Source organism: Arvicanthis niloticus, chromosome 13 (assembly GCF_011762505.2).
Source record: "Arvicanthis niloticus isolate mArvNil1 chromosome 13, mArvNil1.pat.X, whole genome shotgun sequence".
Lineage (NCBI taxonomy): Eukaryota > Metazoa > Chordata > Mammalia > Rodentia > Muridae > Arvicanthis > Arvicanthis niloticus.
In genome coordinates, this window is record NC_047670.1 from 16668687 (window position 1) to 16685444 (window position 16758).

Below are 16758 nucleotides of genomic sequence, written 5' to 3' on the forward strand. Positions count from 1 at the left end.
CATACCATAGCACTTTAGTCCTAGATAGTATTAATCCCAGCTTCGGGGCTGATCTCTGTCCTTGAAGAGTGAGGACACCTAACCTACCAACTATAGACAATGCACTTTGCTTAATCCCATATAAAGCCAAGAAAGAATATCCAATGGGAAGGGATGAAGATACCTCATCAGCCACTAACTCGGCATACTGGCATACTGACCGCCAGTGCTGCTACAACAGGAACATATCTGGCCGTACACTTTCAGTCCTTATCTGTAATAACTGTTAGTAACACGATGGGAGACTCTACATCTGGATACAGATGAGATGTTTTGCCTTGTCCGCAAACAATCCACCCCGGCAGGCGATGGCTTCAGTCTCCAAGCACTTACCCATGTGCCCTGGCTGGGGCATGCTCAAGAGCTCAGTGGTAAATGTCTTACAGAGAGTTCTCGCTAATTCTTGCAGGTCTTCAAATGCCTCCCCACAGAAACAAGCACATGCCACGGGTACAAGGGAGAAAAGCATCGACTCTGGGAGCACCTTGGGCCAGTTTATCAGCCACCATTTTGTTCCATAGAGAGCTGCTGATCTTATCAAGTCAGAGATTGGAACTTTGGAATTCCTGCGTAAATCGTATTGTTGAGTATTTCATTCTGTTACTGTTGTCTGATGTATCTTCTTCCAGTAGAAATGGCAGTGGGGATGGTAATCTAACCCTGTATAAGTCCCGTTCAGAAATAAACTTTAAGAGCTTCAATGTATCTGGAGTTTAAAAACAAATTTAGGTTTTGCACTAGGAAGTTCATCTCAAATAACAGCTATTGAACAGGCCACTTCAGATTTCTCTCAGGCTCCTTTTATTTGAATTAAGTAAACTTGAATTATACTGATTATTTTCCAGTGCTGGGGGGTGAACCCAGATCCTTACTCATGCTAGGCAATTGCTCTACCACCGAGTTCCACACCCAGCCCAAACTAAGTGAAATTTTGCCACTATAAAGTTGGAGACATTTAAATTATTGATCAAGTGGGTTTTGCTTATGAGGCTCATATCTGCACAAGAGGATGTGGGTATGCTTTGTATTAGATCTCATACTGTAGACCAAGTACTTTTAAAAAATTAGTAAGTAGGACAGGGTCAATCATTTTTCTCCTGTTCTAATTACAGCATGTCAATTCTGTTGGTACTAAAGTTTGACTAAGACTTGATTCATGATTCTTGAATCAGGCAGATGCTGTCATCGACACAATTATCAGTTCAGTGAGGTGGCCAAGGTGCTGCTTATGCATCAGGCAAGGCCAGGAACTGGGGTCATGATGACACAGAGGCACAGCTCAGGGGTCTGTCCAGGGCAGTGCTACTTCAAACATGGCCTGTGGACCAGCCTCATCAGACCATGGGAAGACAAGCACATCTCCACTCCCCATGGAGGATGATACAGCACTCAAACATTGCAGACATATCCGAGGTATGATCAAGTGGACTCCTGTCACCAACAGGATCCGAAATGTTTTGGCTTCTACTGACATTGCTTGTTGACTTTCATGAGGACCTAAGTGTTGGTCCTGGTCAGAAAGATACATTCTTCTCATAGAGCATTCGAGAAACACTAGCCTAGAGCACTCAAAACCCTCTAGGAGGGGCTAGAGAGATGGCTCAGCGATTAAGAGTACCTGCTGCTCTTCTAGAGGTCTTGAGTTCAATTCCCAGCAACCATAGGGTGGCTCATAACCATGTGTAATGAGTTCTAGTGCTCTCTTCTGACATGGAAGTGTACATGTAAACAGAGCACTCATATACACAAAATAAATAAATCTTTAAAAAATTTTTAAAATTTAAAATCTTCTAGAAGAGAGATCCTTAAACAACCCTGAATATGACAGCAATACAGAAGATAGCTTTATTTTACAAATAGTTCCAGCTTCATGTGAACCACAGAAGAAATGTTAAGAAATCATTTTCTTTAGGATGCCATATATCAGTCATATGTTTACGTAAACATATACATTCCCAGCCTTCCATGGGCTCAATGGCATGGAGAAATACCTCTTTGGGAGACCTAGTCACATAAGATTAAAGTGATTTTGAAATGCCAGTTCTTAGCTTTACAGCGACAGAGAGAACACAGTGTTTTTACTTTCAGAAGAAGGGAAGATTAAATCAACACACCATTACAATAACTTACATGAGAATGCCAAGTGTTGGCACCAGAAGACACAAGAATGTCTTCCCCAGCCCCCTGTTGTTTCCAGCTTCCTATAAAACCAGAGTTAACTTCATTAACTATGTTTGTACATGTTACCCAAAGGCTATTCATGCGAGCACTGGAGTCAGAAACTTCTTTGGCACTGAAATTCTCAAAAGTGTACCTTGTAAAAGATAATTGAACCATACATAAGTTCTAAATCCTGATGTTAAAACCCTAAGATGGTTGCAAGTAAAATGATGCTCTCAAGTATACACATGACCCCCTGAAAGGTGCGTTATTGTGTTAGGATTTCACAAACTGGGAGGAGTAAGTTCCCAATTATTTGGTTGTCTAATTCTGATTTCATTATATTCTTTTTGATTGCACTTTAAGAACTACAGGACTGTAAATATATTGCACTGTTGAATGGACACATTTTTCAAGTACCTTTGATGCAAAGCTAAAATTCATCAGTGAGACACTGATTATGACAGCAAGGCAGTGATTCTCTGCTGAGGGTGATGTTGTCCCTCCCAGGGGATAATTGACAATGCTAGAGAGAGTTGTCATGACCGAGGTCATATTCTACTGCCCCCAAAGGCTGCTCAACACTTAACACGCCCAGGACAGCTGCTGCAATAGAATTATCAAACTGATTCAAAATGGACACATTCATATGTTGAAATATTAGCCCCATGGTGATGAGATTTGGAGAAAATGATTAGGTTTTAAAGACAGAGTCTTCATCAGTGAGATGAGTGCTCATAAAAAAGATCACAAACACAAGTGTACACTTGGACCATGGAGATGGCTTAGTTGGTAAATTTGACATGAAACATAAAGATCTGAGTTTAAATGTGTGTTCCTTAGAACACATGGTAGTACACACATGCAATCCTAATGTTAAACAGGTAGAGATAGGAAAAATCTCTGGGATTTATTGGTTAGCCTGTCAGTCTGGCCCACTTGGTTAGTTCCAGGTCAGTGAGAGACCTTGCTTCACAAAAAAAAGGTGGACAACAAACACACATACACACACACACACACATACCACATACACACATGCACACACACATACCACACATACACATACCACATATACACACACACCATACATACCACATACCACACATACACACACACATCACACATACACACACATACCACATATACACACACCGTACTCATAGCACACACACCACATACATATATACATACATACATACATACATACATACATACATCACACACGTGCACACACACATGCATACACACACATGCCTCACCACATCACACACCATATGTACTATACGCCACTACCCTCTTAGCCACACACACTCATTCACACCATCTCCCTTCTATTCCATGAGAACACTTGCAATGGTGTTGTCTCTGAACTATGAGATAAGCTCTCCCTGGATGCAGAAACTGCTAATGCCTTAACTGGATACTTCCCAGCCTCCAGAACTGTAATATATAAACTTCTGTTGTTTACAACCTGCTGTGTTTATGGTGTTTTCTTATAGCAACCCAGGCTAAGACAGGGACCACTACTGAGATAGCCATGTTGATTCCTACTCGCTGAAAGTCTGAAAGTTTGATGTTCCTGATTCAAACACCTTGCTATTATGCCTCCCTTTGATAGAATGAACCCCTTAGACCAAACTTGACTTTCATAGCCCAGACTTGGCAGTGTCCCCTGTAGGAGTCCTGGCTTGACTCCATCTATTTCTATGTCTATATCCAATCATTGCCATGAGGGATTCTTTTCTGTAGGCCAAGCAGGCCTTGGACTTGAAATCCTCCTGCCTCAGCCTCCTGGATAGATGAGATTACAACTCTGTGTCAACAGGGTTAACTGTCCTGAGGAACTCTTTAGGCAGATCTCCAGAGAAGAGAGGCCCACTGCAAACCTGTGAAATGAGACCTGATCTTATTAAATGTACCTTATTTATGTTCCTGTGTGTCACCAGAATTGGGGCTTACTCAGACAGGGCTCCAGGGATGCATGGCTCTCCCAGTGGTGAGCCACAGAGAATTATAAGGTACACCATCAAAGAACAGCTTCAGAGAATATGGAAATGAAATGATTTTCCTTGAATATGTCTGCTGACTGTGAGACCCAAGCCTTGCCTGGAGGGGATGGATGTGGAAAGTCTGTGAACTACACTACATGTCTAATAAGTTCTAATATGTCCATATAAAAAGAAACAGAAGAGTCTGAAATATTCTACCTCTCTGTTCTTTCTCAGGCCACATAGGTGGATTGTTTCCCCGAAGAGACTCACACTGTCCCCTTGTCCTGCTCCCACCCCTCCAGAGAGAAGTATTAGAGCATAAGGAAAATAGTGGCTGCGTTCTGTCCTCAGAATCTAGAGTAAACTAGTTCAAATCTTGCCTTCTCTCTTATACTTGTCTCCGGAAGTTCTCTGCAGCGTCCGACTGACTTGACTGCTATGAACATCCATCTGGAGCTTCATTTCTGGACAGCTGGGGCAGGAACCCTCAGCTTGCTCAACAGAGGAGTCACATACTTCAATGCAACACTGCATACATTCGAACTCTACAGATCTCGTCGACCACATATTCATAAATAAAAACTTGCCATAGAACGTATACACTTGGGTATTGGTTTATTGTCTGCCCATTCCACCAGAATTTGATATCTATGCTAACATGGTTTTTCTGTCTCATGTTTTTTGGCTAGATAAGTGAATGAATAAAGAACTGAACTCTTACAGAGGACAGAATTGTTGGATACTGTGAGCTCTTTTTATTCCCATATCAAGGAGAGGAAACAATAGACTGTTCCTTATTACAGATTATTCATGCTTTTATACTCCTTCATTCTCTTTATATCGACTGATTCTTTGCATCATGGTCTCTTGTTTTACTGGTCATGGCCAACGTTCTAGAAAGCTTTGTGTTCCATCTATCCTTCTATCTCAAATCTTAGCCAACACCTTCAGAACTCTAATGGAACACATTCTCTTACCCCTAGGGACACTAGGTGTGATATCATCTTATAGGCTCACAGGTCTCTGTCCCCCTCCAGCCCCCACCACCACTGCAACATCCAACACATGTGTGGAATACTTCAATGCGATTATTTTGTCACCTCTCTCCTGCCAAGATATCCACAATGGCTTTGCAGCACTGTGAAAAATACCTGAGATCAAACAACAGACAAAAGGCAACGGGTTGGTTTGGGCTCATAGTTTCGGAGGTATCAGCTGAACTCATTTAGGCCCAAGGTGAGACAGTCCAACATGGCAGGGGTGGATACTGGAAGAAGCTGCTTGCCTCATGGCATCTGGAAATCAAGGAGAGATGGAGGGCTAGCATGCCCATGGTGAGTTGACTTCCTCTAGTTCACTCTACCTGATATAAGTACTACCACCTGTCAATAGTTCAATGGGGTGGAAATTATCTCCGTTTCATGGGCCTTTTAGGGGAGATCCAAGGGCCAAAGAATAGCCCCACCTTACTGAGTGATAGGCAAAGATCATACCTTCCTAGTTCCCAGCATCTGGCACAGTACCTGACACATAATGATGGCTCAATCAGTTCTTATTGAATGAATACATACTTCTAGAAGCATAGAGTGCTATCAAATGGGTGGTACTATATCATTTATTCTTCTCAAGGTCTTAAGTTAGTGAGTGAGTGCTGAGTCAACACACATTCATTATTGAAATGACCTTTATCTGCTTCAAGTACATGGTCCCATCTCTGTACAACACCAGGGGGTCCTGTTACAAGGTCATTAGGAAATCAGCTGCCTTTGTTTTATGCTTCTTGTATGTCCTGATGACAAAGCAGTTTTGTTTTGTTTTTATTGACTTATTAGTTCTTCTGGGACTAATGCATGATGGATAGAAAATGGCTGACCTAGGCTTAATTATGTGACTGGTCAGCATTAGTCTCTATACAGGTGTTTGTAAATATCTAGGCTCCAATTTGAATTGTCTTCTGAATACTTGGCACTCTGTGCTCTGTCTCAAAGACAATCTCACTCCATTATTATTCCAGAATGATGGGTAGTCTGTTGGAAAATAGTTGTTAGTGATATAAGAGCATTTTTCAGACATTGAAAACAATATGTGGTGAGTAAAAGCTAAAAGCTGTTATTTGATGGCAACACCTTAAAATCATTGGTGAGTTACTGTGCAGAATACCATGTGTCCCTTAGATTTTCCTTCCTGAGGAAAGTGGTCAGTAATGAAAACAGAGGACAAGAAGGAAACCCACTGCAGAAAAGATGTCATGCTTCATAGCACTCTGTAGTGGAGAAGCTGGTCATCGGGGAAGACTTGGGGGAATATAGCAGTTTCTTGGGACTCCAGAAGAAGTAGTCCTCACTTAGAGGGGCTACAGCCAGACTGTCATCATTGGAATCTTAGTCCTGAGCACAAGCGGGAGTCCACCCATGGACGTCACTCTAAAGTAATTTCTTTTTCTTTTTATTGAAAATAGATTCTTCTCTCATTCAATACACCCTGGCCAAACTTTCCTCCCTCCACTCCTCCGAGTCCACTCCCGTGTCCCTTTCCCCCCAGATCCACTCCATTTCTGCCTCAGAAAAGAGCAGCCCCAACAGCCAAACAACAAAACAAGACACAAGACAAGGTGAAAACCCTCCCATCAAGGCTGGACAAGGCAACCCATAGGAAGAAAAGGGTCCCGCAAAGGTCAGAGACACAACGCTTCCGCTGTGAGGAGTCCCACAAAACCACGAGGCTGACTGCTAAAACATATGAGCAGAGGGCCTGGTGCACACTCTTGTGGGCCCAGTGCGGACTGCTCCATGAGCCTGTGTGAGCCCTGCTAAGCTGTCCTCCATCCCCTCTGACTCCTACAATCTTTCCTTCCCTGCTTCCATGGAACTCCCCAATCTATGACCTGAGAGATCCTATAGAGACCTCCAATTTAGACTCTCTGTATTATGTACAGTAATTTCTTTACACATAACCTTCCTACTTGTTGGGCCGTGGAAGGGTATCCTGGTTCTTGAGTTGTGGGTTCGGCCATGCCCCCAGAACCCAGGCTCCTGACATGAGGAGATCTAATCTCCATTCAACCTGCACCCTTCAGTCACATAAGACACAGGTGGAGGGCATGATAAACAGGCCTCAGGCCCTAGAGAGATTTACATACTAATGAGGTACCTGAAGGCCAGAGGGTGGAGTCAATTAAGCATTCTTCCCCAGCCCTCCCCCTTTTCCCCTCCCTATTTAATTCAGGACTGCCCTGGGTTTGGGGGCGGGGGGGGGGGGGGGGGGGGGGGAGGGAGAGGGAGAGGGTGCATCCAGATCCAGCCACCATCCGTCATGCCAATAAACCGGTTTTGGAAAGCCAAGGACTTTCTTGTGTTGGGGCTGTGCCATGGAGAGGCCTTTATTGAGCCGCTGGGCCTAACTTCCAGCTGGAGGAACCCAGGGCGTTCCCAGCCAACTACACACAGCCTGGTGTGAGGAACCCTGAGATTTCTCCAGCCATATTACTGACACCTACTTTCTGCTGTCAGGATCTGCCACAAGGCAATCCTTCTTCATGTCTGGATTCCTTGTACAAAATTCCCCAAACCTGACAAAATTCGGAAAGATTTGCTAACTTACCATTCTTTTGGAAAAACCCAGCTAAGATGTCTGAATCTGCACCAAAGAGTTACTTTCCTGCTTAGATTGCCCCCTGCTCTCTCTAGCCAAGTGCTGTCCATCCAAAAATGGCTCCTTCCCTCCCTGAGAGTTTGCCTGTCAATCTCTCGCCTACCTAGTCTTCCTTGGGCATGGCTGATGCTACACGTGGGAACCTGTGGGACCTCCCCACATCAACTAAAGAAAAGGTAGAACATTCTTTAGGTCCCTCTAGAAGAGATCCACACTAAAGAGTCTTCTGAGACTGCAGGTACAAGGACGATGAGGATGTTCAGAGAGACGCAAGAATAAGCCAGTGCCTAGCCAGGCATAACCCTAGTCCTCAAGAGGCTGAGGCAGGACTCTACGTTCAAGGCCACTCAAGACTACCTAGTAAGGCCCTGTCACAAATAACAAGGACAAAACTTTAGATGCCAGTAGTGTGACTCTTCTTTATGCCCCCCACATTTAAAGAGTGAGGTTCTTGTGTTGGGTGTCACACGTTGTCTTGCTGTCTTTAGGCCACACACATTTTCTGTGCCGGTTTAAATTGATGTCAGAAAGCCATCCAGTGCCGTGACGACCGTAAGCAGCTCACTTGTTACAAGAAGAGAGAACCTCCAGTTGCCCATGTTTAATGGACTTAAATGCAGTTTTGTTTCAGCCTCCGGGAGAAACACAGCCCCAGTGCCATCAGGAAGAAAGCCATTAGGTCCAAATGAACGTTACTTCTGGCAATTCAGCATGTCCTACAGGCTTCCTTAAAAGGACTGGCCTACTGAATTTTGAACAAAGAATTTTACTTTCACTTTCCCATTCACCCAGAAGAGGCAGATAAGCTTAAATCAGAGAGACCTAAGGTTCACCTCACAGAAAAATTTCAAATTGGCATTCTTCCTTATAAGAATATATATATATATATATATATATATATATATATATATATACACATCTTGCCCTTATTTATTTTAATTTTTGCCATTTTTTCCTCACACAAAACTGTTTGGCTAAGAATACATGAGATTAATAATGATGCTTTGACTCCAACACACACACACACACCAACACCTATTAGCTTGCATTCAAATCTTGGCTGGTTCTCACCAAGGCCCATTAGCTTATTCTGAACATTTTCCAAGAAACCCATATACCAGTAGAGTTCCCTTCCTGAAAAGCCAGTTTGCTATATAACCAATGAGATGGCTTTTGAGACTCTTATCAACAAGTTAGAAAAGTGACAATGCCCCTGCCTCAGCAGGAAGCTCACTAGTGCAGTGTGACCCTTGCTGTATTGAAAGAAATTCTCAGAATTATTCAGAATCAGAAACAAATCCCAGCACCCCCACTACCATTGAATCAATTTCCCATTATAAAGTAAGCAGAGTCGGCAGTTTCGGGGGGGGGGGTGCCCTTGTCCTCCTCTAGGAAGCAATACCGGGTCCCCTACTTCACTGTAGAGTCTCCTATTTTGTTTTGTTTTTGTTGTTGTTGTTGTTTTTGACTTGCTTTGTTTTCCTAAATTCGACACTTAATTGAGGTTCCCATATAAGCAGGTGCCACAGAAGAGAACAGAATTTTCTTTTCTCCTCTGAAAACTCCAACAAATGCCCAGTTTTGCCTTCGGTGCTGTAAAAACTCCTCGTGTTAACCATGGCAATGGGCACCCTAGGACAAAGCTTCAAGGACGGTGCCCTCTGTTCACCAAATACAAACACGAAAAACACCCAGCCATCTAAGCAGCATAAACATCTTTGTGTTTTAAGTTAGAATTTACACAGTCTAAAACCCAGGGTTCTCAAGAGCTTAGGAAAGAACTCACTGTGTGCAGTTCCTGCACCTCAGGCCTCAGAGATGCTCGGTCCAGGCAGGTCCTCTCAGTAATGGGCTGCGGCTCTGTAATTGAAATGGCACATAGTCAGCCACCCTGTTATCAGAACACTCAGCAGAAGCAAAATGTTTAGGTTACTTTCATGTCTCTGGAGTTGTCTTTGCAAACAGGAAGCAGGAAACACATCTGTGAGACACATCGAGGCTCAGCCACTCTGGCAGCTGCCTTAAAGTACTCAGGGGTGAGCATCACCGGCACAGTCCCTCATGTTGCAGGGCCTCAGGTGCTTTGGACAGATGCTACACAGACGGTGCAGTGTTAAGGGGCACATGAACTTAGCTATAGCCAAGGATCACCAACTTCAAAATCAACTTACTTATGTATCGGTACACACACACACACACACAGACACACAGACACACACACACACACACACACATGGAGGTGGTGAGAGAGAGAAAAAGAGAAAGAGAGAGAGGATAATATATTGTCAAAATACAGAAATCATTTAAAATGATAAAATAGAGGAATTGTCATTGTCACATTGGCAACGAAGAATCCAACCTAATTCACTCTCATAAAAATCAATTCAAGGAAATATTTTGGTGCGTTCATCTGGAAAAACAAACAAATAAAATAAAACAGGAGTCAGGCTGGCTTAGGGAAAGCAGAGATTTGCTTTCCTGTTTGTCTTTCTGTGGCTCTCCTGCCACAGGCTCTCTCTACAGGTTGACTCTGCAGGTTCTCAGGCCATGTCTCCTATTTCAGTCACCCAAAAGAATGTCAGTCTTGGTTTATCCTAACAAAATACCCCAGTGTTATGCAAGGCTGGATCTGTAAGTTGGTTTCATGAAGTCTAACGGAATGACTCATCCAGACTAGCCCAAGAGGCGAGGCCAGAGTTAACTTATGCAAAAGGCTCAGGGAAGTATTTGGGGCTCTCTGAGAAGGGGGAGAAGAGAATTATGAAAAACAATCCACATGTTTCCCCCACAGTAAGGCTTAACAAGAGTGGATGCTCAACACTTAAGCATGCCTGGCCACGAAACCACTGAACTAGCCCTTGGATTGCAGCTACTGAAACCACAAGGAGGAAGGCTAGATGAGGACCATCTCCCAGGTGCACTAGACTAGAAGTCACTAGACTTCTCTCTCAGCACAGGGTTCACTCTCTGAGGAAATGACTCAGAACTCCACTTCGGTTATGAAACATATTCTACAGTGTGTGAATTTCCCCTGCTTTCCGTCTTCCATTTGTCATCCAGACAGCTCAGCCAGAGGGGGCCCACATCACGGCTGGAAGCAGCCCATGACAGATGTCACAGGCTGTCTCCCCTGTGTTCATTCTGCCTCTCTCCCTCTAGAACCATAAGGTTGTCCAAACCAGGAGCTCTCAGCCGAGGAGGAGTGGCGGGTGAGCCAGCGTGGCTCCTGGACCCGTGAACGGAAGTTCTGTGGATGGAGGTTACTTGACAAAAGCCACACGGTGTAGGACCTAAACCAAAAGGAGCTGCCAGGCTGGCCTGCCCTGCCTGCTTCTGGGCTGCCACTTGAGAATAAGTGAGAACATTTGCTTAAATCATCTGGAAGTGTTCTTTTAGGACACAGGACATAACCCCAAGCCAAGAAATTTTCACTAACACCTTGATAGTGAGATAGTGAGAAATCAAGACTCAAGTCAGGTCTCCTGACCTCCGCCAGTGATAGTTCCAATCCTAGGCACTGCCAAAACAGTCTGTCCTCTGAGTATCATACAAAGGGACCTTTCACGTGGGACTTCCATGTTGAGCTTTATTGTGGCAGGGACATGTGGATCCTTTTTCAAACTTGCTAAACCAGGCTGGCAGTGCCGACCTGTAACCCCAGCACTTGGAGATCAGGGGTTCTAGATGATCCTCATCTACATAGCTAAACTCAAGGCCAGCCTGGGCTACCTGAAACCCAAACATAACGAAGGCCTGCCTTCCCCCTCAGCCAGGTAGGCTACTTAAATGACTTGAGCCACAGTTCAAACAGTGGTGGAAGGCTCACTTTCCATCCTCTGTTTTTTTTTTTTTTTCTTATTTTCTTTTTAATAAGTAATGCTCAGGCATTCTAGTTGCTAAAGCAAGCCCACCTTGGCTGAGGCAAAAGACACTTGTCTCATTTCAACACACTTCCTCTGCAGGGTGTCTAAGGGAAAGCCAACTCTCTCCCCAAATCTTGTTGCAGAGGAAGTTTCTCCCTTGATTTTTCTCCTTGAAAGTTGAAAAAAAACATACCCAGCCAAAGACTGATTCCAGGGGGATTAAGGGTTTAGCTCTGAAAAGCAAAAAGGCTTAAACATTTAGAGGAAGATTTAAAAAAAATAACATTTTCTGATCTCAAAATGGAAAAGGAATCTTCAAGGCATATAAGGGTTAACCGTAAAAAGAAAGATTGACGTATTTGCAACTGTGATATTAAGTTATAACAAAGAATGTTAAGAGGGGAGGGGTCTGTGAATGTCTCAGCAGATAAAGTCATTTGCCACCAAACCTGGGGGCCTGGCTTTGATCCCTAAGGGCCTATGTGGTGGAAGGAGAGTATCAGCTCCAGAAAACTGTCCTCCAACCTTCACTTATGTGTGTGCTGTGTGTGACAGGTGCACGATCCCCACCCGCACCACCCCCTGAATAAATACAATATTTTCAAAGTTAAAAAAAAAATAAAGACAGGCCAAACCAGTATTTAACTTGTCTAAAGAAATGCTATGAATCGGTCATAAAAACAAGACAACAGCAAAGCAAGCAATAGATCCAATGGGCACACCACGGAGGAGACAGGCAGGCACGGAGGAGGGAGGCAGGCACGGAGGAGGGAGGCAGGCATGGAGGAGGGAGGCAGGCACGGAGGAGGGAGGCAGGCATGGAGGAGGGAGGCAGGCATAGAGGAGAGAGGCAGGCATGGAGGAGGAAGGCATACCATGGAAGATTAAGGCAGGCACAGTGAACAGAAAGATGAAAACTGAGCAACTTCATGTGTCATCAGAAAATGCAAATTAAATGTCTAGCTGGGTATAAATCTATAGCAGCACAGGATCAATTTCATCCTATGGAATTGAGCCTACACACCCTCTGAGCTTCTATGGACATCGTCTAGTCTTGTGATCTGGCTGATGTGTGCCCTCCATGAAATTTAACGCCCAGTGAAACGCAATTAAGGGTTGTGGGTCTAGCATCATGATAAAAAGGGCTTTGCACACAAGCCCTCTTGTCCTTTGCCTGTCTACCATTCTGTTGTGTGTATATGTGTCCACTCACATGTGCACATGTGCTTGAAACACAGCACATAGTGGAGGTCAGAGGACAACTTAGGAGAGCCGGTTCTCTCCTTTCAGCACACACAGGTCCATCAGCTCAGGTCATCAGCATTGGTGACAACCATCTTGCTGGGGCTTGAATAAAATGGCTCCCATAGGTCCATCAGGAGTGGCCTTGTTAGAATAAATGTGGCTTTGTTAGAGCGTGTCACATTGGGGTGGGTCACGGTCTCAGAAGCTGAAGTCAAGCTTAGTGGCTTTCAGTCTTTTTCTACTGCCTGCGGATCAAGATGTAGCACTCTCAGCTCCTTCTCGAGCACCATGCCTCCCTGCATGCTGCCGTGATTCCTGCCATGATGATAATGGACTGTAAGCCAGCCCAAGTAACTGTTTTTGTTTTTAAGAGTTGCTGTGGTCATGATGTCTCTTCACAGAAATCGAAACCCATTGAATTGTCTCGCCAGCCCAAAATCTTCGTTTCTAACCTATAGATATCCAAGTTACCCCAGCACTACTTGTTTGAGAGAATATTTCTTCCACTGAATTACTTTGACACACTGACACACTTAGCTACTCCTTATTCATGATCACTTCCAGCTCTCCTGAGCTTCTCTATTGTTAATGTGTCCAGGCCTCTTCAATGCGGCGTTGATTACTGTACATTAATTGGTTACTATATATAAACCTTAAAATCAGGTTCACTTTATTCCTTTGAAACACGGCTTTAGGGATCTTAATTTTAATTTAATTATTAGAAAAATATTGCTTATATTCCTCAAGATCTTTGTGAGATTTTTAAAAGTAAAAAGTACATAAAATCTAGGATTGGATATACATTTGGGGAGAAATGGCATAGGTACTCCTTTATGTCTTCTATCCCATAAAGAGCATAGTATGTTTCTGCACTTACTTTACTTATTATTGTTTTCCTTTCATTCTGTAACCTTGATGAACTCTACTCCTCAATTCTAGGGATGTTTGGCAGGGTGGTTGTTAATTTATTGGTTTGGGTTTTTTTTGTAGATAGCATTGGATTTTCCCAGTAGGCCACCATGGCCTCTCCGAATAGGAAGAGTACTCTTTCCTTCCTCGGCTTTATACAATTTTACTTCTTCTTCTTTGCTTTCCTGCAATGTAAGATCTCCGGTGCTCTGTTGAGCGTTGTGAAAGGGGCTGTGAGAGGGGCGTCCTTACCTTGGTCCTGACTGTAGGACTCAGTCTCTCACTATCACACTGCAGGGGTTTGCAGGTTTCCCATGGTAACTCAAGATACTTCCCGCTCCATTCTGAGTCTTTGTTGCTAATGGTTGTTGAATTTTGTCATTCAGGTAGATTTTTGAGCAGCAGTCAACATGACTATGATTTTTTTCCTTTAGAGTTTTGAATACATTCTCATTGAATGTAGAATTTTGCATTGATACTTCTTCTCAGCATGTAAACACGTCTACTCTGGCTGGCGTGTTCTGGTGGGTGAGGTGCTGCAGAGCTTAGGGAGGATCCTGTTGTGTTAGTCAAAAGATTTCACTCAAACCCTTGAGTCTCTGTGTTGATGTGTTGTGGCAATTCTAGGTAATTCTCAGACATCACTGTTCTGAACACCTTCCTAGCCCTACCCTGCACTGTCCTCCAGCTTGGTTGATTTTATGTGTCAGATAAACACTATTCTCACTGTTTTTTCTTTCTACTGCTGTGAGAAACTACGTGACCATAAGCAACTTAGGGAGAAGAGGCGTGGCTTAACTTCAACACCACAGTCCCATCATGGAAGTCAGGATGAGGACTCAAGGCAGAAACTGGAGCAGAGCCATGGAGGAATGCTGCTTACTGGCTTGCTCCTTGTAGCTTGCTCAACCTGCTCTCTTATAGAACTCAGGGCCATGGGCCTGGGTGTGGCACCTCCTTTAGTGGGCTGGGCCCTTCCATATCAATCATTGCCTATAGGTCAATCTGTTAGAGACATTTTCTCAACCAAGGCTTCTCTTTCCAGATGACTCTAGCTTGTGTCAAGTTGACAGAAACCCAACCAGGACACAGCCACCTATATGTCTCTAAGGCTGGTACAGAAAAGTAATGTTTTTCTTCTTTAAGTTACCAAAGAGAACCATTCCTGCCTGTTTCCTGGGGACCTAAATGCATAGATGGACAGGGAAGACGCCCTGCTGCCTGGAGGTAGCTGTCTGTTAGAAAGCTTCCAGGAGTTTCTCTGTGAAGCAGTGTTTCTGCTCTGGCCTTCACTCTTGCAGGAAGTTGAGGCAGCAATGGGTGGGGTTTACCACAGCAATGGGTGGGGTTTATCACAGCAATGGGTGGGGTTTATCACAGTGTAGGGCTTTTCTCCGGCTAGTCCCAGACTGGTTCAATTGTTCTCCAGCATTCTAGCAGTCTCAAGACCCAGCTGTTTACATGGACTTTGTACTCGTCTCTCCTCTGGGATCTGCCTCCCTCAGACTTCTTATTTACCTGGTCCCTGACCCAGTTCAGCATCGGGACATCTGCATGTGAGGATCCCCTAATACAGTTTTGTGACCAGGGCTCTTGACCCAACATGCCTCCCAGACATTCTAAGGGGTTCCCAACCACCAGCGTTTTTATTGACCTCCTGGCTAACAGAATTCAGATCTTTCTTCTCTGCGAGGCAGAGTTGAGGAAGATTGACTTTAAAGATAGTCTCTTCTCTCTAGGATATATTCCTCCGAGGTCACCAGCTGCTGCTGCTGCTGCTGCTGCTGCTGCTGCTGCTGCTGCTGCTGCTGCTGCTGCTACTGCTGCTGCTACTGCTGCTGCATCTTTTCTAAGCCCAGCACCAGGAGGCGGGAAGATAAGTGGGTGGGAGGACAAATTAACACTGCAAAGCTTGATAAATACTAACATCGAATACTAAAAATAACCAGACAGCAGTAGTCACCTTTAGGAATTTTATTTGTGCTTTTGTGTGTGGGGCCTCGAGAAGGGAGAGGACACGTTAAAGCAGAACAGGCAATGTTACCTGGAGGCCGAAGAGCGCCCCCTGCAGGCAGAACCACCCCACCCCTCCCTGAAACAGGCTCTTTTTCTGGGCTCTGCAGCTCTGTAATGGCTCCCACCCAGGGCGGCCCAGGCACCCCTACTCCTGCAAGGAGACAGGGAACAGCATCTTTTTCCCACTGCAGAATTTCCAGTTGTTTCCAGAGAAAAGGTGATTGGGACCACTGTGCATCTACCTGTGTGTCCCTGTTACTTAAGTGTGTCACGGCAAGGCCCTCATTCACACACACAGACGCATTCCATGTGATGAGAACAGCTCCAGATTAGGACTCCACAAGACTCCAAACATGCCTACCCAGGTATGCCTGCTGCACCATTCCTAGACCGGGGATGTGGGCAAACGACCTTGATGGTTTGGGGGGCCGAATATCCAGGTTTAATACAAGAGAAGAATACGCTCCGTTTTTATTCTGTTGCTGTTGTTTCCCTCTCCCTGGTGAACAAGTCCACCCGCTGTGAGTCTGTGTGGATTGCTAGAAGAGAGAGAAAATGCTCGTGGAGGGAAACAAAGCACTCCCTCTTGGGTGAGCACAGGCACCATTGAATTCTCCATCATCTTCCTGCCTCAGTCAGCAGCTTCCCTCCATCCTAGTCCCTCTCAGTGACTAGCTGAAATAGAGGGCTTTCCGTCTCCACCTCTCCTCTTAAAGTCACATCTAGATCTGCTTTCTCTGTGAGTCTGAGGTACAGGATGAACAGGGGGTATCCTCCTGCAAATGTCAATTTGTTCGTGAAACTCCCGTTCAGGGCACCCACATCTCCCCATTACCACTCTCCCATTTTATGTTTTATGTTTGCCTCCCGGCTCTTCCTCAGCT

The 16758-nt window shown here is 44.6% G+C and overlaps 1 protein-coding gene across 3 annotated transcripts in view; it reads right to left on the minus strand.

Moving 5' to 3' along the window:
• Ncald (neurocalcin delta) overlaps window positions 1-16758 on the minus strand; it is a 408926-nt gene that overhangs the window by 168096 nt on the left and 224072 nt on the right. For all 3 annotated transcript variants that reach the window (XM_034516561.2, XM_076911276.1, XM_076911275.1), the window contains one exon: window positions 9628-9701. The gene's annotated coding sequence lies outside the window, so the exon portion shown is untranslated. The remainder of the gene's footprint in view (window positions 1-9627; window positions 9702-16758) is intronic.